Source organism: Nipponia nippon, unplaced genomic scaffold (genome assembly GCF_047370975.1).
Source record: "Nipponia nippon isolate SJK-2023a ecotype South Korea unplaced genomic scaffold, ASM4737097v1 scaffold_31, whole genome shotgun sequence".
NCBI lineage: Eukaryota > Metazoa > Chordata > Aves > Pelecaniformes > Threskiornithidae > Nipponia > Nipponia nippon.
In genome coordinates this window covers 4,973,437-4,998,422 of record NW_028262349.1, presented here as the reverse complement: position 1 = coordinate 4,998,422, position 24,986 = coordinate 4,973,437, and the positions used below count along the sequence as shown (strand labels likewise).

General features: G+C 54.7%; 1 protein-coding gene across 3 annotated transcripts in view; it reads left to right on the top strand.

Moving 5' to 3' along the window:
* Window positions 1-1,486: 1,486 nt before the first annotated feature.
* CSNK1G2 (casein kinase 1 gamma 2) overlaps window positions 1,487-24,986 on the top strand; it is a 46,846-nt gene continuing 23,346 nt past the window's right edge. Inside the window, exon 1 of one of the 3 annotated variants that reach the window (XM_087769519.1) lies at window positions 1,487-1,623. The gene's annotated coding sequence lies outside the window, so the exon portion shown is untranslated. Of the gene's footprint in view, window positions 1,733-1,859; window positions 1,923-24,986 lie in introns of those variants that run through there. The other 2 variants (XM_087769518.1, XM_087769520.1) reach the window with 2 other exon arrangements.

Here is a 24,986-nt window from a genome sequence, read left to right as displayed (position 1 = left end):
CCGTGTCCCCACAGGGGGATGGGATGGCAACATCTGGGCTTTTCATGTGGAGTAGCTCATTGTATTTTCCTAATTTTCTAAAATTGTAGCGTTTTCTTCTAGAAGCAAACCCCTACGGGGGAAAAGTACTTTCGACAAATGCTGTCGGGAGAGCGTTTCCCTGGAACTGGGGGAGAATCAATTCAAGCGGCTGGAAATGCTGAAATGGGTATTTGGTGTGATGGTGGTGGCTGAAGACCTGATTCTCCCCCAAACCCACACAAACTCATTTGCCTATTGCCTGAAAATATTTTTTGGGTGAATCTGTCCCATGCTGTGAAGAAGACGAGGGCAGCGGGATCGTACAGGGCTGCCTCCTCCCTCCAGCGTTACCTGAAAGGCTCAAACAGGGACGGCTCTTGTGCCACCAAGAAACGATTCTCCCGGCTGTGCCCTCCTTCGCTGAGAGAATTTTTATGGCTGAATGATTGATCAGAATTAACTCCAAAAGCGAAGAAAGCAAAAGGCTTCTGGAGGTGGCAGCGGGGGCTGCGTGCCCGCCTGGCTCCTGTCCCGGCGGGTCCCACCAGCCTGGACCTCCGTCCCATTGACCTCCCCTGCGAGGCAGCGGGGACGGCAGCGGCTTTGCTCAGGGCTGGAGTCCCCAAAAAGGCTTTGATGTCTGTACAATGTTGGCCCATGGCTTCCCTCTGCTCCAGCGGGACGGGGTGGGGAGGGATGGAGGAGGCTGCAGGGCTTTGCCGACCACTACCATGGCTGCAGCCCCTCTGCGGGACCCCCAGACCCAGCTCCCCGCCCCAGAGGGGAGCCCCTAGTGCTGGTTGGGCCCTATAGTGGGGCTGTCTGTCGTGCTGGGGCTGTATCGTATGGTGGGGCTGTGCCCCAGAACAGGGGCTGTACCCCATGCTGGGGCTGTACCCCACAGTGGGGCTGTACCCCAGAACAGGGGCTGTACTCTAGTGGGGGGCTCAGCCATATATTAGGGCCTGTCCCCTATAGCTGGGTCGATGTACCCCATACCGGAGCCTGTCCCCTGCACCGGGGCTGTGCCCTGCACCGGGGCCGTACCCTCATCCCCGTTACACGGGATCCTGGTCGCTACAGTGGAGCTATCGCCCACACCGGGGGCCACACCCTGCACTGGGGCCCGTCCCCTATAGGGGGCTGTACCCCTATAGGGTACCCTAGAGCGGGGCCTGGCCCCTACGGGGGAGCTGTGCCCTATACCTGCGCCTGCGCCGTACAGGGCGCTGTAGGCAAGGCTGGGGCCCGCACCGGGCCGGGCCGCGCTCCCGCCCGCCGGGCAGCGGGGAGTTAACGGGAGGCCCCGCCGGTAGCCGCCAAGCGCGTCGCTACCGTAAAGTGCCCCGCGCTGCCGTAAAAGCCGCCCTCCCGCCGCTCGCCTCAAGCCTGCTATTCTCGAACGCGCTTTACGCCAACGCCGTTGCGCCACCACCCTCCCGTCGGCTGCGCTTGCGCCGAGCTCCGCCGGGCCTCTCCGCTTCGGAGTTGGTATTCAGGAAAGGCGCTTGCGCCGGCGGCGTGGCGGGGGGCGCATGGGTGCGAGCGGAGCCTACGCCGGCGGCGTAGCGTTGTCGCTGGCTGGCCGCTGCCCGCGGAGTGGTGAGGGGAGGCGAGAGGCGGCGTGAGGAGAACCGGGCCGGGGGGCGCCGCCATGGGGAGGCGGCCGCGGGGCAGCGGCAGCGGGGCCCGCCGCTGAGGGCCCGCGGAGGTAACCCCCGGGCCGCCCTGTTGCTGCGGTTCGCCCCGGCCGGGACCGGGTAGTGCCGGGGGAGGGAGGGAGGGGGGGGCCCGGGCGGGGCGCCGCCGCGGGGGGGGGGGGGGGGGGCCGGGCCCGGGGCGCTGGGGAGGCTGCGGGGGCCGGGCAGGGCCCGGAGGGCGGAAGGGGCCGTGGGGGCGAGGTAGGTGCCGGGGGGAGGCCGAGGCTCGGCCTGGGGGGCTGAGGGGGCCGGGGGGCGGCGGGGCTGGGGGGCGTCAGGCTGGCCCCGGGGGGCTGAGGGGGCCGGGTCGGGCCGGGGGGCTGAAGGCCCGGGGCCGCCTCCCTCCATTTCCCCCCGGCGATTTCATAGCCCCGAGGAAGGGGTGCGGGCTCACCCCCGATCGCGACCCCCCCCTAAGGCCCGTCCGAGGCCGGGCCGGTGGCGGGGATGGGGTCGGGCCTCCCCGGGCTGCGTCCCCCGGGCCTGCTCCCTGCCCTGGCCTGCCCGCTGGAGCCGGGGCCTCGCAGGATGTGGGCTCCTTTGTATGTGGCTTTCCTCTCCAGAGAGGTTGGGAAGTGTTTATTTGGGGAAAGGGACTGTGCTGAATCTGGTATTTAAAATAGCTTTTTTTTTTTTCTTTAGCAAAGCGGGTGAGGATGAATGTGAGAAACAGGAAAAATACCCTCCCCCTTCTGCCCCCACCAGACAGGAGCTGACTTTAACTGTTCCTAAGGCAGCCAAGAGGAGAGCTTTGCAGATGAGAAGCAGCTCTCCCGTGGAGCTGGGCCACCAGAGGCCTGTGGCTCCTGTTTGGTGGCTGGCAGAGGGGAATTAAGTGAGGCTTTTGGACATAAGGGGACAAATAACGTGAAGTTGTAGGGACGTTTGGGAACGTGCCTTTTCTTTTGAGGAATGGCTTGTGGTCTGGGCAGCATGGGGGCCTGCCGTGTTAGGTGTATTTCTGAAGTTAAAAAAAGAAGTTTGTTAAACCTCTTTCAAGTTGCCACGAAATTACTCCGTTCTGAATAAGCTGGAGTTCACTGGGACCTGAGTCAAACCGTGTGTAAAATGACTGCAGGCATGCAAGTGGTTTGCACCAGTGTGTGTAGAAGTTGCCTCGTTAACTAATCCATTTGTTTTCCTTTTGTACAACAAGTGGTTGGATATCTGGAAATGAGTTCTGAGGAGTGTGTAAGTTCACCTGCCCGCTGGACTGTCCCGTCAGCCTGCCGCGCGCAGCGTGCCCCCATCTCCCCACGGCCAGCGCAGAGGTTTAAAAATTGGGCCTTATATAACAGATTGGAGAAAACGTTTGGTGTTTGCCAGTGCGTCTGAAAAAGAATTGCTGTAAATTAGGGCAGGAGGCCTCCATGGGGATCCTGTGGAGAGGCCTTCTCTGTGGTGGGGCAGGCTTGACTGCTGTGAGGAACTTGCCAAAGATTTGTTGGTTTTGTTTTAATTCGGTGCGTTACAGATAGGAACGTTCTGTGGTGAGGATTTTATCACCGCATAGCACCTTTCGGGCCTCTGGGTGGGTTGTAGTCTTGTGGTGCAGACGAGGGTGGTCTAACCCCAATCTGCTGCCTGGCTGGTGGCAGCTTCTCTCAGGCCCGTGGTGGTGTGAATGCTTGGGGAGCCCCCGGTTCCCCCCCAGGGGGGATTGTCTCCTTAGCTTCTAGAGATGGTTGCCCTCCTGTGTCAGTCTGCCTCGGGATTTGGTCTTCTCCTCCTTAGCTTACAAATCTGTAAGGCCTTATAAATCAGTTCTGTAGTTTCTTTGCAAAAACAGCTGCCGCTCGGGTTTGCACTTGCATCAAAACGACTGGGGTGCAGTTGGTGGTGGTTTGCAGGGGAGACTGTTTTTTCTGGGCAGTTTCTCTGGGCGCACTGAATGGAGCTCTGTGTTCCTGCCCTTGCAGCGTGGTTTGTGTTTGGTTTTCTTGTTGCAGCACTCTTCAGAAGAGCGAGCGGAGAGGAGGAAGTTGGCACTTGCAGTTCAGCAGGTTTCTGGATTCTGCCCTGTGAGTGCTTCTCTCTGCTGGTGTCAGTGCGTAGAGAGGCTTCACATCGCCTCTTGTTTTGTATTCTGTCTCCAAGCTCCTGTGCAGCCCGAGTGTTGTCAAAACTGTTAATACGGGAGTGACTCAGCGGATCAATGAGAATGACATGAGGGTTGTGCTCATGGACAATCAGTATTTTTCCTCCCACCCCCCCCAGCCCCACTGGGCTGGAAGAGACGATGTCCGAGAGCAACTGCCAATAAACATGTTTACTGGACCCGGGCCTGATTGCTCTGTAGCCTTCTTTTCCCCCCACTGTGGTTTTCCTAGCTAGGAGGAGCTCTGATGAGCTGTGCTGGAACAGCAGTCCTTTGCTTTGGCTGGTCTGTCCAGGTCTGTGCCTCGCCGACGGTCTGGGGGCCTGACAGGCTGCTAGAAGGACCAGTCCTCGCATGAGCCAGTCTGGGTAGGAAGCTGTTTATCTCCGCCTTTCAGACAGGGGAACTGCAGCACCACGGGCACTAAAGGCTTATCTGAGATGGTGAGGAAGCCTCGGGTGAGCGGCAACCCCTGCTGTGCTTTGGCTCCTTCCCGGGGGCTGCGCAGGAGGGGTGCAGACCTCAGGGCTGTGGAAGAGATGCTCTCCTTCCGCTCGGCAGGGCCGGTTAACGTGGCGTTTGGTTCCAGCCCTCGGTGGCCCGGTTTGCCTTGTGCTGCCGTGACTTCCAGTGGTGTCGGGAGTCAAACCCACTTCCCTCGTAGTACTGCTGAGAGGGGGGAGACTCGGGTGCCAGCGCAGGAGCTTCCTTCGTGTGCTTACAACGGCTTTTTACTCAGAGCTTGTGGGAACAGCTCTGCCCACAGCCCTGTAATTGGGCTTTGACTGGGCAGACTCGGCTTGTCCTGGGCGCAGTGAGAAGCTGTGAAACTGAGCCTCCTTCCTCAGGCCCAGACGTGGCGCGGCTTGGAGGCTGCTTCGGTCCTGCTGTACCCTGTGAGCTGGGAGGGGAAGGAGGGGGAGCAAGTCTCTCAGCAACTCTGGGGATCTGCTGGAGAACAAGTTATCTTCCTGTTAGAAAAGCTGTGTGCTTATAAATAGTTTTGGGGTTTTATTAGAATGGATGTTTATACTTCCTACTGGCAGTCTGTGTCTCCGGTAGGTCCATCGCTGTAGGACCTCAGTTGTGAGGACAGTATAAAGGTGATTTTCTGCTGGGGCAGCTGAACGCAGAGTGTTCGGGCTCTCCGTCTGGCTCCCAGATTCATGCTAGCTGCCCTCCATCTTCTGGGGAACTCTTTTAAATCCCTGCACAGGCTGCAGCCCTTCCTGTTGCACGGCTCCTCCCTTGCGTGTTATGTTGATGCGTTATTCCTAATAACTGGCTTTAAAAAAAGCTTGCTGCAGAGCATGCATTGAGTGGAGATGTTCCAAGGTACCTCCTGCACTGTCTTTACTCCGCTATCAGCTGCTGGATGGCTCTCTGGCAGCTGGGGTGAAACACGGGTCTGCTCTTTCTAGGCTTGTCTCGACCCGAGGTGCTCAGAGCTGTGATCCCCACCGCTCACCGGTTCCACCAGCCCGGCTGTGATAGGGAGGGAGAGGTGGTGCAGTGCGTGCTGGGTGCAAGTGCAGTGCCTGTAAAACCACAAAAAGTCTGTCTGTCTTCCGCTTGCTGCGATGGTAGCGTTGCAGCAGATTGGCACACTCGATAAGCGCTGAGGTGATCCCACGCTGTGCGATTTAGGAAATGGTTCTTCAGGTAAGCTGAAACTTGTAGGTAAGACTTTGCAGGGCGTTTTAAAATGCTCTGTGGAGCAAGATGTTCATGATTTCTTTCACAGCTCACAGTATAAGGAGAGTTTGCTCCTGGAGTAGAGGAATTCAGTTAGTTCTTGAAAGACTTTAAATTGGCTTCTTTGGTTCCAAAAAGATGACGGACAGAAGTTTGCCATGTGTCCAGGAAGATTTCCCAGTGCCCATGAAGTCTGTATTCTTCTGCTGGAAGGTTGGTGACGGTCACGTTTTCCAAGCAGTACCCTGCTGACATCTGCCTCCTCCACTGCCGTCAGACCCGTGTCGCTTAAAAAGTTGCAGAATAAACATTCTCACTTGTAGGAAACAAAGGTCTTGAGGCTCGTTCACCTCTGACGGTAAAAGCAAGTGCTCTCATGGTTTTATCTACTAAAAAGACTTGCACTAAGAATGGCAGTGGAATGAGCCAGGGCACTGTTGCAGCCAGGTCTTGGAAATAAGGTGCTCGTTGGGTCCCCAGGGTGTTCGAGACACTGAGAGTCTGGAGGAAAGAAGCATTAATTTTTTTTTATTATTCAGTTTTACATGTCCACCAACCAAAGAGTGTCCTGTAGCCCTTTGTTATTTAACATTATGTAATGGTTTTTAATGAGGGAGGCCTGGCTTTTGCTTTCCAAATGGTGAATTAGACAGTTGGCAGGTGATGTGCAGGCTTTGTCAGCCTGAGAGCGATGCTCTTAAGTTAATAAACAGGGGTTCAGGTTGGTCTTGAACTTGAATTTTGTGAAGCTTTCCTTTGGAAGAGCTTTGCAGCCCCGCCGGTCTGCAGCTGAGCAGACCAGCACAGGAGGAGCGGTGCTGGGTACCCTGGGAGCACGGCCACCTCGCTGGGGATTCGTTCCCCTTCCCAATCTGGAGGCTGGAAAGTCTTGCTAGGAGTGGCTGTGGGCTGGGTGCAGGGGGCTGGATGACGGGCTCCGAAAGGTCAGTGGTAATCCAATTTAAAACCAGAACGGAGGTGTAAAGGTTTTGTACTACTCAGAAGCTCCATTCTTACGGACTCTTGTCATTGCCTGATGTTTTCAGGTAGAAAATCTCGCTGCTTTTTTGCTTTTGAGATAGCACTGAGGTATAAACAACAGAGCAAGAAACCCTTTTTCTTTTCCTTTTTTTAGCCTGGGCTGTTGGCAGTGATGAAGTTTATACTCTGCCTGGTTTCCCCAGTTTGATGCAGGCAGCGGGTGGTGCTTTCCAGCACCTTCTGTGCCGTACGTGTGGGCGAGGGGCTGGCTAAGGCTCTCCTGGAATCCCCCCACCCCCAACTCTGCCGATTCCTCTTATCCCCAAGGCTATGCAGGTTTGAGTTGAAGCCTGTCTTTTGCGTTCCCAAATACAGAGAATATTAAGGATGAGACCTAGAACAAGTGCTGGAAGCAGAGGTATGGTCTGTATGTTGGAAGGGAGTGCTCGCAGCCAGGAGCTGAGGAGCAGCAGTCGCCTCTGGTGGGCGCGGGGTCAGCGTGCCACAGGACGAGGCACCAGAGGTGTCGGTGCTGACAGGTACAGGCTAGTCTCCGCCTTGAGCCTTGGGAATTCCTGCACAAACTTGCTTGCTGGAGCTTGTTGTTCAGTGGGCTTCGGCGGCTGGGGAAGGAATAGGAAGTGCTCGGAGGGATTAACGTTTCCTCCAGGGTAACTTGCAGCTGATTTTAAACTGATGCTGTTTTCATAGGGGTGTCTGCCCGATTGGGGGATCCTGAGAAGAGATTGTCAGAGTCCCCAGCAGATTCTCCAGCCTGAAGCAGTAGGTGTTTCTGTGCAGGGAAGGGAGTAGAGAGAGGAATTCCAGCACAGCAGGCTGTCACGGCTCTCCATCTCACACGACAGCAGGGGATGTTGCCAGGGAGCAGCTCTCCACCGCTCAGGCCCCTCTTCTTCCTCCCAGGCCCGCTGCTTGGAGCAGGGGGAGCCGAGCAAGACGCTCCTCAGGCTTACCAGGTCCGCAGGCACCAAGTTCAGGAGAGTGAAAGGGAAGCTTAGCTAACACACCGTGCTGAATTTAGCTGGGTATAGAATAAACACTGTGAGTGTGAGTTGTTGTGCAGCATGCTGTTCAGGCACACCTGTGCTGTGTTGCGGTAACCTTTCTCTAGCTAAAGCGCTCTGGGTAAATCTGTCGTGGCATTTTGCCACGGAGAAATGGTGGGCAGACCCCTTGCGTTGGAGCAAACTCTGGTTTCAGGTGGTTTTTGGCAGGGGCTCCTTTGCTTTGGCTGTGAGGCGCAGACGCAGGCCTGCCTTCAGCAGGAGGTGTGTGAGCAGCATGGTGATGTAGCAGCCCCGTCTGCCGATGGGCTTGGCTCGGCAGCGACGCGGCATCGCAGGGCTGCTCTGGGGTGAGGCGAGGCCGGCTCTGCAGGGGCTCCGGCTGCTGGGGGCTGGCTGCAGAGTCACGATGGGAGCTCTGCCCCCCTCTTCTGTGTGGAAAATGCCCACAGTGTCCCAGAGCCCAGGTGCAGCCATGCTTCAGGTGTACTGACCTCACTGCATTTTTTTTTTTTTTTCTCCTCACCCTTCCTTCTCCCTTTTATTGTGCTGACATCTCTCAGACTTCTTGGGCTCCTACCTTGCTGAGATATTTTCTTGCAAGAGCTAGCACATCTGTCAGGGAGCTGGGCTGCCTGCACAGCAGGAACAGCCTAGAGCATCTTCTGCACCGGAGAGATCAGTTTGCCAGGCATGGCTGGATGGAAAGGTGCGCACCTTTGGGAGTGGCGGTGGTGCAGGTAGAGAGGGGAGGACAACGCGTGCAAATGCCCTCACTGTAGTCCAGATGGCACCCACAGTTCCCAGTAGAACTTCTCTAATGTCTCTCTGAGTATATAAGCACAGATCTGGAAATGAAACTCAAAATAATCCTGTGCACCGCGCAGAGGATGCACTGCAGCGGGCTTGGCTCGGTGACAGCAGACACCCGAGGTGTGATAATGCAGGAGCAGGGGACGGTTCCCGCTGCTGGTTGTGGTCCTGGCAGGGGATGTGCAGAGCCTGAAATCGGACTTCTCCCTGGAGAAGAGTGTAACACTCGGTGCTTTGCTCCTATTTTTGTTCAGAGCCAGAAATCAAAGTCCAGAGCGGTGCTTCTGCAGCCAGAATCATTTAAAGGCACTTGCTGTTGTTTTAGGGCCAATATTTAACTTGTGCTTGTGATGAGGAATGCCTGTTAGACTCTAAATATTTGCTGTAAGGAAGAAGTTTGAGGGAAGAATGTCCGCTGCTGGGGGAGAAGCAGGGGGGATTTCAGGAAACGAGTTTAAGTCTTTGTATTTACAGGTCTGTGTAAAACAGCTTTCTGGCGCGGCCCTGGCAGGTACCGAGGCTGCTCTGTGGCTGAGCCGCAGCGCAGGAGCGTCTGGGAGGAAATGTTTGTGTGCTCCGGCGGCTGGAGCAGGCAGCGGCGCAGGGTGTGTCTGCTCACACAGCCCCAGTCCTGTGCTCCCGCTGCCAACGGAGATTTAAAGGCACAGGTTTGGAGCTGTTTTCCAGCTGGGGTTGGTGTGGGCAGCCGGGCTGAAGCGTGCGTCAACTTCGCGCTAAAAGCAGCTTATCGGAACAGAAATGCTCTGCTGCTTTTGCTTTCTCTGTGGTCTTTGGTGGCGAGAGTTCATTAGCTGTGAAATCCTCTGCAGTGGATCCTGCTAATGGCAGGATTTCCCATTCCCAGGACCTGCTCGATGAGGTGCTTGTGGCTTCTCCTGTGCTCTCTCGTCTTTCTGTGTGATCCTTCCCGCAGTGTGCCACAAACACCGTCACACGGCCTCCGGTAAGCCTGTGAGGGTGTTTGTTGCTGCTGGTCACGTTGTTCTTGTCCCACGTTCCTGGGCAGAGAGCGGCTGTGTGGAGCTGTGTGCTGGGATGCCGGTGGTGTACGTCAAAATTCAGGTCAGGTTGTGCTGACATCTCTGAAGGCTCTATGGGCTGGTGGTGGTGCCTGAGGACATGGTGATGGAGAGGAGCCTGGTCCTCTGTTCCCAGCTCCTTAGGTGGCTTTAGGCAGGTCAGGCAGCCCCTCTGCGGATAGGGCAGGTTAGGAATTCCGGGTCTGGATGTGAAGCCTGGCCTTCCTTAACTACATGGTAACCCTCTGCCCTGACTTCTCACGCTCAGTGCTCTTGATTGGCTGCTTTTGGCCATCCTTGACTATTTTAGCTGAGTTTTGCTTAGATACAGAAAGAACATGTTTTCTCTTGAAGCTAAATCAAAGGCACGCGGCGGTTTGCAAGCCAGCGCAAGGGGAAGGCTTCGCCTGGGCACCTGTGTGCAGAGTTCAGCTCAGCTCTGAAAGGTTGAGAACTTCCTCCTTCCAGCGTAGCAGAGGGCTTGCAGGCAGCCCTCCATCCCAGCCTGAAGCTATGCTACGGAGAGCCACGTCCAGCCAGAGCACAGCTCTGGCTTTTAGTGATGGGTTTGGCGCTGGGGAAGCAAAGGCTTTTGTCAGAGCCTCATCCAGCTCAGCAGGTGGTGTGGTGCTGGAGCTCAGAGGGGATCGGGGGCTGTATGGGACGATAGGACGTAGAGGGGCTCATGTTCCAGAGGGTGGCTGGCAGCCCCTCTGAGCACCCAGCCACGGGGCTGGCTGCGGGTGGCCACCCAACAGCACTCTGCAGCTGTGGGAAGTCTTGGCCTGTTTCCATAATGACTGTTGATGGGTTTAAGCCCACAAATTGGCTGCATAATGAATGAGGGAGCCAGGGGAGCTGTGTCCTGTCTGCAGGGGCTGGAAGAGGTGACGGGAACTAGAAACATGAGTAATTAGCTCAAAAAAAAAAAAAAAGTTTGGGTTTTGGATGGAAGTGTGTACTAGAGAAGGGTGAACGTGTGTTGGCTGGGGTTTCTGGGACAAATCAGAGAAGTGAGAGCCCAGAAATGAGGGAGAAGGGACAGTTTGTTCGTGCAAATAATGTTCCAGGTATTAATAGCAGCAAGATGAAATGGGCCCTCCTGTGAGGGTGTATCCTGCGTGTCGCTTCATGTGGGTGATCCATCTGACTTTATAAATTAAGCCCTTCGTGTAGGGCCTGGAGAAGCAGGTCTTGAGCAGGTAAGGTAAAGGGAGGAACCAGCGAGGTCGCACTAGATCTACCTGTTTGAGAGAGAGTAGTCTTTTGGATGAACTCCTTGAAAAGTTTCCTTTCCCAGTCCACAGCACCTCTGTAGCCACCTTTTCGGCCGTAGTGACTCTTCTGACCCTGTGCAAAATACACACAGGTGGAGAACGAGGGAAGGTGAGAAACAACCTTTGGAATGTGCCTTTCTGATGTGGAGGTTGGTGGCAAACCAGACTGAGTCCTTAATCCACAAAGCTGTCACAGTGCTTAAGGGGTTGTGATTCTGATCCTCTACGTGAGGGATGGAGGAGTAAAAAGATCCTGAACAATTTGTGGCATGACCAGGGATGGGATGTAGGTCTCTGGCCCCTCTCTTCTGAACCTTATCCCTCCCTGCAAGCCAGCAGACTGGGATATTTGTCTAGGTCTTAGGAATTTGTCCCAGTTAGTTTCCAGTTAGTTGAGAATCGCCTTTCTCTACCCCCCTTTTCTTCTGTGAGATCATGGATGTGTTAAGAGCTTCATGCTGCTTCGCTTCCCCATCTGTAAAATAAGCAGGTCGCTTCTGTACCTTCGAGAGAGGTTGCAAGAAAAAATGTGTAATGGATTGAGCTGCTTGGTCTTGTAATAGAGGGGGTGGGAAGATAAATGCCTCATGGATCACTCGTTGCTTCTCTGAAGATGCTGCTGACGCTTGCATGTAAGCTGATGGATATTGTCGTGCCACAGAGCATCCCTCCGCCCCAGTTACTCTGCAGGAAAGATTAATTGCGCGGTGCTACTCTTTCCTCTCCACGGTCTGGGCCGTGGGTCCTGCTTGTGGTCCTGGAAGTCTGTCCCTGTTGGGTGACTGTCCCCGTTGGGGTGGAGAGCTGGGAGCAGTGTACATAAGCCAGGGCGACAGCGAGCCAGCTCCTGTGTGACTTTGCAGTAGGGAGGTGATTCTGGCATCTCAGCACAAGGAGTTTGACAGCTCCTCGGGGAGAGGTTTCCCTGTGAACCCCCCCTGGAAGCTTTCCCTTCCCTGCTTCTGTCCTCCCCAGTTCTTAAGGTTTGGCAGTCATTTGAGAGGAAACGTGTGGGGCTTTGAGCAGCCTGGGGAAGAAAGCAGAGGGGGAAATGGTGTTTGCTTGAATGTGGGACAGCTCGGCTTGGCAGAGCTGCAGCTCTGCAACCCAGAAATGGAAACAGCCCTTGTCACCAGTGGGAATGACACCCCCCTCCTCCCACCCTGCTCCAGGGCTCTCCAGGGCGAAGGGCCCGCTCTGGAGCGAAGTGTCTGGGCTGGGACAGAGCAGAGCTGGCATTGTTTCCCCCCTTCCATGCAACCCTAGGTGAGCTGGGGAAGTTGCAATTAGCTGTAGTTTGGTGATTGAAGAGATAACTGGATCCAGGCACCCCTTTTTCCCCTGCCTTGCCTTGCAAAAGGCTACCCCAGAGCTGCCAGTGCAGCTGCTTTCTAACCTGGTTCTGTCAAGAGGATATGGGTTAAGGGGGAAAAAAAAAAAAAATCCTACTATTAAAAGTGCTTATGCCAACCCAGATCCTGCTGACAGAAAAGGGTTTGGTAGCGATACACATGACAGGAGGCCAAGCAGATCTCTGCAGAGTGACAGTCCCCAGATGGGCTGAGGAGCGGGGGAACCCTGCTGTCACACGCATCTTGCCGTTGCGGTGCACAAGCCTTTGGCAGCCGGGCTGGATATGTGCTTCGAATCTGCTGAGTTGGAGTCCTTGTGGGTCTGTTTCCCCGCTTTGAACTGTGGCTGGCATGTGAGCGGCTCGTTAGTAACCCCTTCTGGAAACCCCTCCTAGCCGAAGGCCCCAGAGTGCTCAACTTGCCCCCATCCCCTGCGGGATGAGTAACTACCCCAAATCTTGGAGGTGGGAGATGAAATGGGCTGTGGTTTTCATTCCTCCAGTGCTGCCTGGCTTTCATATCTGCCGCTTCCTCCCCTGCCCTGGCCCGAAGCAGGGCTGGGAAGAAGCCCCGTTGTTTGAGGTACCAGGCGAATCTGTGTTACAGCAATTGCCTACGAGAAGTGTTGATGAAAGTGATTGGGGAAAAACCTGGTATTTCAAAGCCACCCAGATGGGCTTTGCGCTCTCCTGGCAAGAGCTGGTTGCTTTGCAGCAGAGTTCCCAGCCCTGTCCCTCATGGGGGCAGCGGGGCTGCCCCGAGCTGCCTGGCTGACGGCCAGCATCTTCTCCCGGCTTAGGCTGCACTGCTGAGCTTCAGATCCCCTGTGAGTGCTCCCATCATCTCCCTGGCTCTGCACTGAGTTTTCTGGGAGGTACAGCACCCTCCCCAGTTGTCAGGGCTGGGAGCCCCTCCTTTCCCCCACCGCTGCCTGGTGAGAGCCCTGTGGTGGCAGAGCCGGCAAGGAATCAGGAGACAAACGCTCACCTGTGTTCCTCTGTATCCCCTGGCAGAAGGTCGATGGCTGTTAAGAGGTGGTGCCTGCCCAGGGTGGCACTGGAGGAGGAGGGAGGTGCTGGCAGAGCTCTGCCTGTGGGCGTCCGCTCCACCCGCCTCCTGGAAATGTGAACCAGGAGACAAATCTGAAACCAATCTGGCAATCGCTGCAGCTGGGCCTCTGACCTGCTCCTAGTGCCGAGCAGACCGTGCCGCATGAGGCCGGGTTACTGCCCTGGCCTGGAGAAGGTACCCGTGGTCAGGGCCACCGTCTGCGCAGGTGACCTTAGAGGGCACAGCAGCCTCCGGGGACCAGGCTTCTCTCGCCCTTCTGCCGCTGCTTTCTGTGCGATGTTACGTGCCTCAGTTCCCTCATCTGTAATGACGCTTCCTTGGTGTGTACTTTGAGCCAGCTGCTGCAAGGAGTAGTGTAAGAGCTGGCGGGGGGCATTTATCGTTTGCATCAGCTGTCTGGAAAGCCCCTGGAGCTTGTGCCTAGGGACATCAGGAAGATAAGATGGCTTATGCTGCTGCTTGGATTCTTGCCCAGCTTGCTGGGAGGGAAGGAGGTGTATGCCCAGCCCCTGGAGCCATACGGTGTGGATGCCAGCGCAGGGTCGTGGATGTGGTCTCTTCTGGGGTGTCCCACCTGGCACGACAGATGTGGTCAGGGGTGGCAAGTACAAACTTCGAAATGGCAGCATCCACACCTGATATCATCTAGAGCTCCCTGGTGGCCTGGGCTCTGGTGGAACAGAGCGGGTAACAAGAGAGGGGCTTTTCTCATGCGTGGCCGCTTGGAAAGCTGCGGTTCAGAGAAGAGAAGAAAGTCTGCTGTGGACTTGCAGTGTGACTCCAGTTTGGGCAGCAGAGATGTCCTGCCCTCCAGAGATGGTGGCTTCCAGGAGAAGAATGAGCGTCACCTGCTGTCGGAGCAGGTTTGTGCCCTGGCATGTAAATTGTCAGGCTGGTGCAACGTGCTGATGATCGTCCTCGGGCTCCGTGTCTGTCCTGCTCTGAGAGAGCCTTTCCCCTGCTGGCTTCAGGGGCACAGCCCCTGTGGGGTGCCGGGAACCCCCTGCTCCCTGTGCCCTACACGTGAGGAGGCCATGCAGATGGTGAGAGGAGGGAGTGCTTTTGCTCATTCTGTGGCTGCAGGGAAGGAAAATGGAAGTGCTGAGAGCTAGTGCTCTGCTAAACTTCAATCTCCTGCTCCCTGGAAGCTGGGAGCGAGTGGGGATATTCTGGGTTGTTCAGTGGTGCTGAGCCATCTCCAGCCAGTTTCAAGCCATTTGTGTTGTGGGGAGACCTGTGGTGTGAGTGTCCGAGGGCAGCAGTCTGTTCCCAGTCTCCTGCTCCTGAGGTTACTTGGGCGCCCATCCGAAGGCTGTGGGGAGGAAAAAGTGCTGAGTGTGTCGCTCTGGCATCCCGCTCCCTGGGGAGGAGCGCGCCTGGCTGGCCCGCGCCGGTGGGGTTGAGTTCCTCTGTGGGGAGGAAATCTCCTCCAGGTGGATGAAAAGTTTTGAGACTGTCACCCAGTTTGGGGGAGGAAAGGAAGGGAAAGGAGCCACGCGATCCAGGAACTGGCTTTTGTTATAGGAAAGGAGTTGGGAAACGTCCCTTTATCCTTTGGAGAACAGATGTTGAGCCCCTCATCCTAGTTACGGCTGATCCCTCGCAATGCCGGAAGGAAGCACATGTGGGATTCAAGGCTGCGGGATCTCTGAGGACATCCTTGAAAGAGTTGCGTTCTTCCTCTGCTCTTGAATGTCTCCCACCACTTGACAGCACTCCCTCTGAGACAGTGCTTGGATGGCTGCGTCTTCCCCTGTCCTCTGCTCCCCTTCTGCTGCTGCCTGGCCCGTGGGCCGCAGCTGTGGTTTGTGCTCTGTAAGCAGAGCCATGAGGAGCTCTCCCACGGCGCGTGGGGGGAGGTCTCGCCCCACCGTGTGGTCGGACCCTCTGACTCACGCACACCAAAACACCTCTGTCTGGGCTTTCTCTGGAGCCTCGTCCTGCCGTGACGAAGCATGGATCATCCCGTGGGCAGCGTCCCCCTCGAATGATGCCCACAACACCAGCGCAGTGGCTCCTGCAGGAGAGGAGGGCAGATGACTCAATGATCTTAAGGGTCTTTTCCAACCTTAATGATTCCATGATTCTATGAGAGGCAGGGGCTGGCGGCGGGAGAGCAGTTCACCCGCAGTCTGGCAGCGTGGGAAAGCTGTGCTGCGCTTCGCCAGGGAGCCCGTTTGTCTCTACCAGGCTGTCTTGCGGAGCAATCCACGACTCGGGGCTGCAGGGGTGCCCCCTTCCTCAGTGAGTGGTTGAGAGCTGCTCTTGACCTCCCCATCCGTGGGAACTGATAAAGGAGCCGTGTCACCACCAAGCGGGGAGCTGTTGTGTCGTCTGCCAGCTGCGCTGACGGGCGTGGGTCTGGGGCTGCCTGCCAGGGGCTGGAGCTTGCTCCGTGGCTTGTTGACAAGGGGTGAAGGTGGCACAGCAGCCCCTTGGTCACATGTGGTTTTCGCATTGTGTGAGGATTGTTGCTGTCACATCCTGGCTCGTTTTCCATCCTCAGGGGCCAGTGGTTGCATAAACAGGAGGAAGTTTTTGCTGTAGGTCTTTCTCGGTGGGCTGTAGCGGAGGGTTTGGACCCTGCTCTGCCTTCAGCGGAGAGGAGAGAAGCGATGGCACGGCGCACAGCGTCATGTGCGTGACGAGGCTTTATTGATGGACTGGCCTTGTGGCGACGGTTGGGCTGTCCCAGCGCTGGGAGAGCAGGATGCCTTCCCATCTCCCTGCTTTGGTGGGAAGAACCGATTTCACAGATTGGGATTCAGAAATCTCTGGGAGTTTGCTGTTTCAACCATCGTGACTTCACACTACTACTTAAATACACGTGTGTGCTCACGTGTACGACTGCAAATTCGGGGGAGGGAGGGAAAACCCCAAAGTTTAACAGCAAGCAGTGCAAAGCAGCCCTGATGCCGGGCTGGGAAATAAGCCTGTCACAGTGGGGTGGGAAATGGACGGTTGCTTGCCAAAACATCTGCTCTCCTGCTCCGGTGAGGTGTGTTAACAGCATCGGCTGTGCGCTGTTCTCTGTGGGTCGCTGTGGATGCTTGCTCCAAAAGGCAACGAGCAGGTGGGCTCAGGACCGGCTCTCGGGTGGGCACGTTGTGCCCTCGCGGCTGCTGCAGCGTTTCCCCTCTCGGCTTTGCTGGGCCATTGGCACGCTTCTCTGATCCTTCCTCACCTGCTGCTATCTGCTTTTGTACCTGCTGTTCCTCTGGGTTTGCCGCCAAGGTGCTCTTGCGGCAGGTTGTCCCTAAGCCTTTTCCTTTGCTGGGCAGGTTCCGCAGCCTCTGTGTGGTGGCCTGGCAGGAGGCAGGGCAGCTCTCTGCTGCCGTGGCTGTTGCTGCAAAGCAAAGGTGCAGCACATCTCTGGCTGCAGCGGAGGCGGGGAAGAGAGCCTTCCTCTGTTCTGTCTGTGAAAGTGGTGGCAACTCTTCTTTCGCATCCATTCTTGTGCACGGTGCCGGATGTGCACTAAGATCCCTTATCAAGAGAAAGGCGAGCAGCACTTTATCTTGTTTTTATGAAAAGTGTCAGCTTTTGAGAGCACGGGAGTGTTCAGGGACAGGGCCGGGGAAGTAGCATGCTGGTAGAGATGGTCTTAACCTTATTTCAGGCTGCAGTGGCACAGGAGGAGGTGTTCTAGCCTCGGATGTGAGATGCGAAATGGAAGCGCTTGTTCCAAGCTGCTGGGTGAAAATTATCTATTTGTCTAGAAGCCTTTTTTTTTTTTTTTTTCACCACTGGCTGGTGCCTGCGAAGCAGGCTGCGAGCTCTGGAGACAGGAGGGAAGGAGACGGAAGGGGAACTTGCCTTACTCGGAAACCTGACATCTGAATGCAATGCTTTTCTGCCTTGTTCCTGGAGTGTGGCCCAGCACAGGTACCATCACAACCAGGCTGATGATCCGGGTGGCGGTGGCAGTGAATTTGCGTGTTTGTGACAAAGGTAGGATCATCCCTTTCACAGGAAGGCTTCGCAGGTGCCTGGGTCCCACTGCTGCTGCCTGCATCTTGCTGCTGAACCAGCGTCGTTACCTGAAGTCAAACCTGCAGTTAAACCTGCTCTCGAAACTTCTGTGGTGCTGGGGGAAGGATGGAGAGGGCACGGCGATGCCTGTTACAGACGTGCTTGTGCAGCTCCCGTTCTGCATCTGCAGGCGCTGCTCACCTTTCACGAGTCAGTCACCCTTCAGCTGGATCCCCACGGTGCTGCAGGCCCGGCAGTCGCTCGGAGCACGTCTGGACCTGTCTGCGTTCGGCCTCCCTTTCCATATCGCGTGCCAGGGCAGTAAAAGGGTGGCTGAGTTGTCAAGGTGCTTTTTCCCCACAGCTGAAGCGAAAATGGTTAAAAAGCATCTGTGTCCAGTGGCAGAGGTTGAAATACAGAATAGGGCTGTCCGCCCTGAAGGTGCTTTGGGCTCTGGCTCTGTAGTCTCTTCTCAGTAGCTGTTTGAGCAGTAGCTCTCCTTGGGCTTCTCCATTTCCCAGGGCACAAACGGGACTCAGTGATTTGGGATACAGACAATCTTTTGGATACCTGCTTGCAGAGAGAGCCTATTTTGCAAGGAGCCACCAGGCATGAAAGCAAACCTCAGGTTTTGCAGTAGGTGAGCGTTAGGGACTTGACCTTTTGCAGTGTGTCAGTCAGATCTGGCTGGATTGTTCCTCTCTGAAGCTTCTTGGAGTTGATGTTGGCTGTACAGCTGAGTCTCAGGCTTTATGCTCTGGCCATGAGTGGAGTAAATAGCAATATTGGGGCTTGACTGTAGAAACGAAACCTTTCCAGGCATCTCTCCCAAGATGAGCATGCTTGTGACAATGAAATTGGTGCAAGAGCTGGGCAGGATGGGACTGGTTGGAAAAGAAGCAGGTTCTGCTCTTACGTCAACCTCGGTAAATGTGTGGAGGGGAGAAGGGGAAGGCACGGGACTGGTAAACAGACTTTTGCTGGCCAACTGCTGTGGACTTCTGGAAGGCAGCTGGTTCCTTTGCAGCTCTGCCTTGTAGCAGCAGCGTGGATTTAATTAGTATCCGGTGTCTAACTGGAGCTTGCTGCGTTGGGGATGTATTGTCTGGTTTAAATAGAAAACCCACTGGCAGAGCCACAAAACCCGGCGCATGCGAGGGGCTTGACGGCTGAGACCACTTGTTTGAGTAGGTGACGCTGCGTATGAAATGCCTTATTGAATCCAGCTCTTGCGGTGCTGAGCGGGAGCTTGAAAGGCATCGTCAGCATCTTGGCTGGGGTGCCTGCGTGTGTCCCGTGGAAACCGCTGGAGCATACGGGCTGTGGGAAGGGATGAAGAACCGGGAGTTGGACTCTGCTGTCCTTTTAAGGTCTCCCAGCCAGAGATTCAGCTTTGTCTGTAGTGAACTTCCTTTCTTCCAGTACTACTAACTCTACATTAGTAAAACCGAAACTACTTCAACATCCCAGTCGGCTTTTTTTTGTGCTGAACTGTTAAGATGCGATAGGTTCTGCAGAATTACAGCCTTAGGTAATTTACTTCACGCAGGGGCAGAAGACGAGCCCGTGTCTTTTCTGTTGTTGTTCAAAACCAAGCTTACTGCTCTGGTTACCCATCTGTTACCTATGGCGTCCCTCTTACGGTAATAGCAAAGCAAGTTGTGGTTTCTCAGACAGAAATTGCTCCATCTGTGAGCAGGGACACCAAAGCGACGCTAGTACGAGCAGTGGGGCAGCGGGCTGGAGCTGTAGTTGGGTCATTTTGCTGATCTTGCTGTCTTCCAGTTGTGTACCAGCACCTCTCCTGGCCCAGCAGCCACAAGGACGGCTGTTGCTGTTCTTGGAGGAGCGATACTGGAGTAAGGAGCAGGTAGAAGATGCCAGTGACATCCCAGAGGCGCGATGGCAGGGCTGGATGGGAAGGCGGGCAGGTATCTCTTGCTACCCGACTCCCTCCTGCAACCAGGGGTTTTGCATTCCCAACACCCCACGGTGGTTTGGCGTTGCCGCTGTTTCCATGCGGTGTGGATCTGGCACGGGGACCCTGGGAATGGCTCGTGAGATGGATGTGGCTTGAGAAGTGGGAGGTGGCTGCCCTGGGGCTGAGCTGGGCACGGTCGCATGTCACGCAAAGGGTAAATCAAGGCGTATAGCACAGACCCCTTTTGTGGGGTCCGTAAAGTCAGCCAAAAAGCTGTTTCCCTTCAAGTCTCTCTAATAAAGCTTCAGTGTGTTTTCTGGTAGATTTTATGAATTCTGAAGGTGGAAGTTTAAATTTGTGGCTGATGAGTCCAAAAAGGTGAACAGACTCTCTCAGGCACTTGGTTCTCGGGTGGATTTGTCTGACTTGTGCTGTGTTTGATCTTTTCCAGTCTAGTTTTCAGATCTGGTCTTATTTTAGCATGTGCATATTTACTATTATTATTTTTCCTAGAGAAGTATTTTTAGCTTTTTGCTTGGTTCCTGTGCTGCTGCTGAAATTTCCATCGTGGTATTTCCGGCTCCTTGGTAAAGCATAGTTAGTATTTTCCATCCAGGTGTAACTGCTTTGGACAGGGATCCAACAAAAGAAGTGAAATTCTGCATTCGGCTGGGAGCAAATTGTGTAGCAGCTCGCAGAAGTGGAGAGATGCTTCATGAAGTTTTTGTGGCTGCTTTTCCTGAGAGATTTAGGAGTTGCCTGAGAAGAGCTGTTGACTCTGCAAGCTTGCTTGTGTTCAAAAACATTGAGGATCTGGGTTGTTCTGAATTTGGCCTGTCCGAAGCGCATTGATTTCCATTTCTGCTTTTGCAAGCCGGGAGCAAACACGCATCAAAACGGTCGTGCTCCTGTTGGTTAGAGGGGCCTTTTTCCTCATTAGATATTTTTGGGTGCAAAATAATTACTGCTGAACTACTGCTGGAAAGCTGACTCTTAGTAAAGCTGATGCTATAGGCACGCATCCCTGCCTGCCCACCCGCTGCGGGCAGGGAGTTTTCCTCGTCCATGCTGAGCCGTGGTGCGAGTGGTCGAACCTTCAGGGTGAAGTCGTCCGGCTCCGTACACTTCTGCCAGTCCAGCGGTATGCTCCGGCCCGTGGCTTGTACGGCTCTTCCTCGAAAAGGAGGCGATTGTTTTAAAATCACAACAGCGTAGGGAATTCACACCTTCAGGTGAGTTCCTATCAGCTCTTCAGAGTGTTGCCTTCAGGGCTGTATTGGAAACTGAAAACACTACTACTGGCGGTTTCCCCCCTTTTTTACGTATTTAATTTCATTATGTTTAGAGAACAGATTTCAGTTCTGCTCCCACTCTTTTTCGGGGCTGTTGCGATGCTGGAGTTGGAGCGGGGGACGCTGTGAGCACGTAGAGGGCAGCGAGGGTCTGGGATGGCTGGGCCGTCCCAGCACTAACTGCGCCGGTAGCGGTGCTGGAGTTTGAGAAACAGCTGAGAATTTGCTTTTAAAGCAGGTTGATGGTTTCGAATATGTCAGCTGGTATCTGCTAAAGATCTCAATGAAATTACACATGAGTCATTACTGGTTTTGTGTTGTGAGAACTTGGTGTAGCTGAGCGTTGGTGAGGCCTCTGAGCTGTGAAGCGGGACTCCTATTCGGTAGAAGCAGCTCTCTGCTGCAGTGCTGAAACTCTGCTCTTCTCATCGTTACGGAGGGAACATTTTAAAAAAAAAAAAAATTTTTTTTTGAAAATTCATAGTAATCCATTAAAAAGCCATATTTGTGTTTGGAAGCTGGGAGAAAATAACTTTGAAGAGATTTGGAGCTTGATCTGTTGTAGGTTAAGAGCTGACCAGAGTGCACAGTGTCTGCAAATCTCCTGGGGAAGGGAACAGCCAGTAACAAGAGCACACTTCTAATTTAGAGAAAAGCTTAATAGACATGATAGCTGGAAGAGGAAGCCAGAAAGAAAAATCCATCCACAGCTCAACTCTGGGGAGAAAACAAACGCTGCATTATTATTATTTTTTTTATTATTTTTTTAATCCTGGTGTTTTTGTGGCTTGGATGTTTTTTTGGATGTGGCTGAGAGCCATGAAGGATACCAGGGTAAAATGCTGAGGTGCTCGGGCTGGCTGATGGGCTGCGCTGGGAGCAGTACAGCTACGCCTGGTAAATGCTTTAATCTCTTAACAGAGGCTCAACACCTTCCTCCTCCATCGCTTCATTTGCTACAAGTCATTTTTTTGTTTGTTCTGTGTTAACTATATAGCTGGAGGTGATGGTGTGTCTGAGTATTTGCTCTGTTCATGTTTGTTTTGTTGTTGGTTTTTTTTTTTTTTTTTTGAATTACGGTGCGAGCAGCGTTGGCTACATCTGACCCCTCTGCCACGGACGGCCGTCGGGAGCAGTCGGCACAGGGAGGGCGAGAGCCCGGCCACGGGGCGCAGCGAGCAGCAGGGGACTGGCAAGGCTGAAGGTGCCGGGAGCGCCCTGCGCCCGCTGCTCGGGGGCTGAGCTGGGCTATAGCGTGCGGGTGGAGTCCTCCCTCCTCACGGACACACCATGTTCTCAGTAAAGAGCTGGGAAGCCAGGAAGGGAGGGGAGGTTTGGAACAAGGATGCTCGGATCATGTTGGATTAAAAGCTTTGCTGCTACAGTTTAGGGTTTTTGTGGGTTTTTAGTGTTGGGTTTTTTTTCCCTGAACACTAGAAGAAATTCTGCTAGAAACATTAGCCTTGGCTTTATTTTTTTTTTTTTTTTCTTTTCAAGAAACAACCTGGATGGAAAAACCCACATGTTTGGGACAAACTGCCCTTGCAAATTTCCTAATTGTAAACATTGTGGGGCCAAAAGTGAGACCGTGCTGCGGCGTCTCTGCCGGAGGGGGAGACCAGCCACAGTTGTTCCCGTGTCGAAGGGGAAACTGCGCTTCAAACGCTCCTGGTACAGTGACCATGGTGATAGGACTGCGTCTGCCGTGTAATCGATGACTCAGTCTGATAGCACTGTACAGACATGAACCGGTGTCCGTGTTTGCGCGATGAGGGATGCAACGGCTCGTAAGGAAGCAGTCGGGGAGATGGGCTGTAGGGCTTCAGATGAGGGCTGCTCTTTGGGACGAGCAGGCTGGCGGGCTTGACGTGAGGATCTAAAAAGTAAATTTGTGACCGTTGGATATTCCCCACCGGTGGGCTGATGACCTTGTGCGCGGGCAGCAGGAGTGCAGGTAGGGTGGGTGGATTTCATGGGATGGTGTTGCTGTTTGGTGGGGGAGTTTCTTCAGTCGGTTACTGGGTTCTTGTCTTTTCCCTGAAGGAAGCCTTGGAGGAGGCAGGGGGAAGATTGCTGAGCTCTCAGCACTGTTCAGAAGCTGAGAAAGAGCCAAGCATCTCCCTGAGGACCTCAAATGAACAAGGCAGATGCAGGGGAGTTGTTATCCCAGTGTAACGGCCGGGATGTGAAGGGCTGGGAAGTCGGTACATGCCCAAATCACCAGGGAGGCGGTGGCAGAGCTGAGAGCTCTCAAATCCCAGCTATGAGGCTCCCCCACCTCTCGAAACGCGCTGCACATTACGCCTGGGTTCCCCGGTGGCTCTGCATCAGCAGTTAAGTAACAAACTATTTAACAAGAGCTTCCTGTTGTGCTGACACCAACATGAACACACAAAGGAGGAAACAGAGTAAACAGAGCTCTGCTGGCTCCCGCCTCGCTGTAGGCTGGGAAAAGCGTTGGAGATTGCGAGGAGGCCTGGATGCCATCTCTGCTTAACCAACCCCACTGGGGTCAGGGGATGATGTTCTTGTGGCTGCGATCAGCAGAAACTGCGCAGGCATTGCGCGTTGCTGGGAAAGCGGCTGCTTTTAGGACTTCCTGATTTTTAAGGGATTCCCCAGGACAGATAAAGGCCCCTTCACCCCTGCCCTGCTGCTCTGACTCCTCCGCAGGGGCTGTCCCCTGCGAGACACAGCCATTCCTCCGTCCTGATGGGGTTGGCACGACTCTCCTGTGCTGTGGCAGGCCAGATGCTCACATCCAGAACTCACTTCTCCGCTGGGTGCCTTGAGTTCCTCGGTCAAAGCACTCAATCCCCTCTTTTCTTGAGGGACTGGGGGGAAATTGGGCCAGAACAAGCCAATCTGTCTTTGCCACAAGGATTATTCTGCTGCCCCAGTAGGTTTGCTTGGGTCTCCCGTGACTGGAGCTGTAGCTGGTGGAGGTCGAAGGTGGAGGAGGTCAGGGTGCTGCACAGCCCTGCTGCCTCTCCAGCCCACGGAGGAAACTTCCCTGGATGGGGGTCAGGGTGGGTTTTCTCCAAACAGCAAGGTTTCCCTCTTCCTCCTGGGAAAGCAGCTGATGCAGCTGGGGACAGCCCACCCCACAGACCTGCCTCCGAGCTTCTTTGGCACTTCTGCTGTGGGAAGGAGCTGATGGCGAGCCGCTGTGTCCAGCGAGGAGGAGAGGTGCGTGTCCAGGGGCGGAGGAAGTTCAAGAGATCCCTGGGGGGCACGCTGCATCGCCTGAGCCCGGCAGCACGAGGCAGGGAGAGGAGCTTACGCTTCCAGCTTACGACTTTCCTGTTGCCCGAGCAAGTCCAAGTCTTGGAAGGACTCTTCATTTAAAAAAAAAAACAAAACAAAACAAAACAAAAAACCACAAACAAAACCAAATGAAAAACCCCTCCTACCAATTGTCTTGTTTCCTCAAAAATCCACCCAGTGTGGATTTTTCTCATAAATGTCGAGACTTGAGTTGCAGGGAGCTCGGCAGCACGCTCTGGAGCACGATGCCACCTCTCCAAGGTAGAAGCAGGAATGGGCTTATTGCAGTGTCTGATGTGGCCGTCTCAAACTGGGCTTTCTCCTGCGGCACTGGTGTGTGTGTGTAGAGAGAAAAGGGAAGGAAAGCGGCGTGGGGAGCGGGTTCCTGGTACTGCTGTGGGGCTGGGAGGGAGTTGCCCCCCAGCTTTACAGCTCCGTGTCAGTTGTGGAAGAGAGGAGTTTTGAGCCTGTGAAGTTAAATTGGTGCTGAAGGTGTGTGAATGTTCCCACTTCGGTGTAAAGGAGGCTTAGTTCCAGTTTGCTTATATTTTTCTTAAACATGAATTAAATAACAGTGGGTCAAGCTGGGTCTTTACGCATGTGTATGCACTTGCTGTCACTCCAGTACAGGTTGTCTGGTTGTACTGGTCATGTTGGCTCTCCCACAAGAGATACTAGCATTGGGCTTGGACAAATATGGTTTGAACACGAAATTTCCAGAGTGAGAAGTAGTTGTATTATTCTTACGTCTTCGAAAATCCACTGGATTTCCCTTTTGTGGTAACTGTATGGACAGGCTTTTCTTCAAAGTTTTCGGCTGTTGAAAGAGCAGAAGTGAGGAGCTTCAGCCCGGAGGGGGGACCTCAGCGAGCCCTGCAGAGCACGGGACACTGCAGGCCCAGCAGAAAGGGTTTCTGCTGTACTGGGACACTCCAGAAGGTTTTTCCTTTCCTCTTAGTCCAGAGCAAAGTTGGTGGGAGAAGGTGACTTCGTGACCAGTTCCTGTCCTTTGGAGCAGCTGGAACAGCCTTTGTCTGTGAGCTGCCGTCTTCTTCCTCCAGCCTGCGTTGGCCTCTGCCCCCCACTGCCCCAGGCGCGTGTGGGAACGGTGGCCCCGTGGAGGATGCAGTTGTGGGCCCAAACCTCCATCTCAGGAGGACCCTTTGTACCACTACAGTTCACAGCGTTAGGTTGGAATGAGTATTTTTTTTTTTTGTCCCCCTTCTGCATCTGTTTCTCATTCTGTAGCTGTTCACACCCCAGATTTGTTCCCTTCCTGAGCCTGCTCGACCTGGAAGGCCCCTAGTCAGAGCCACGCACGAGTACCAAGAGCTGTCCTGCTTGTCTTGGGTCTCTGGAGGCCTCGTGCAGGGTGTGGGGCGATTGGAGAGGGCCCCAGCAGCGCTGCAACGGTGCCTGGAGGCTGGTCTCCATCTGCTCGGGTAGCGCTCGCGCGTCTGC